A 255-nucleotide genomic window follows, 5' to 3' on the forward strand; every position below is an offset into this window, starting at 1 on the left:
TCCTTGAGCGCAGGGATTGTCTTGTCTCGGAGCTCTGCTCCCCCACCCGGCCCCAAGAATGGATGTAACTCAGGGAACTGGAGGGTCCCTTCCTTCACCCAACTGGGAAGTCCTTCCTAGATCTGCCCCTAGTTCTCTCCTTCCTACCCAGGCCGGGACTGGGGGAGGGGGCGTTCCCTTTAAGGGAGGCGGGGGAGGGGGCTGCGGGCCGGCCCTCCTTCCGCCCCTCCCGGGCCCCAGCCGCCCGGGGCCCCC

Source organism: Nomascus leucogenys, chromosome 10 (assembly GCF_006542625.1).
Source record: "Nomascus leucogenys isolate Asia chromosome 10, Asia_NLE_v1, whole genome shotgun sequence".
In the NCBI taxonomy this organism is placed as follows: domain Eukaryota; kingdom Metazoa; phylum Chordata; class Mammalia; order Primates; family Hylobatidae; genus Nomascus; species Nomascus leucogenys.